The sequence below is a fragment of the Brassica oleracea genome, chromosome C4 (genome assembly GCF_000695525.1).
Source record: "Brassica oleracea var. oleracea cultivar TO1000 chromosome C4, BOL, whole genome shotgun sequence".
Lineage (NCBI taxonomy): Eukaryota > Viridiplantae > Streptophyta > Magnoliopsida > Brassicales > Brassicaceae > Brassica > Brassica oleracea.
In genome coordinates this window covers 44,155,837-44,156,366 of record NC_027751.1, presented here as the reverse complement: position 1 = coordinate 44,156,366, position 530 = coordinate 44,155,837, and positions in this window count along the sequence as shown.

Genomic DNA, 530 nt, shown 5'->3' with positions numbered 1-530 from the left:
ACCAAGACGATCATGCCATAATGTAACATCTTCTGGATTTCTTTTGATCACAAGATGTGATTCTATAGCATCAATATAAGTGTGATGTAATCCAGAAGGGAGTTCTGGAAATTTTTCCAGTACAAGGCCTTTGCCTGATTTTTCAGAAGTTATATACAAATATTTCTTTTCATTCTCAGTTGCAGACTGAGTGTCATACCCTTGACGGTATATATCTATGAAACTCAACAAATTTCTCTTAGAACTTGGAGAATATAAGGCATTATCTATGGAAAACTTTGTTCCATTAGGCAACATAAAGTCTGCCTTGCCAATTCCTTCGATCAGGTCTGTAGGACCTGATATTGTGTTTTTAGTCATTTTTACTGACTTTAAAGTAGAGAAATATCTCTTATTTTTCAGTATAGTGTGCGTTGTGCCGCTATATAGTATGCAAACTTCTCTACCAATTTGCTTAGTTGTTGTTCCATTTGCTTTCTTATCCATTTCTGTAACACACAGTTAATATCAATAAAGAAAATAAACTTTCA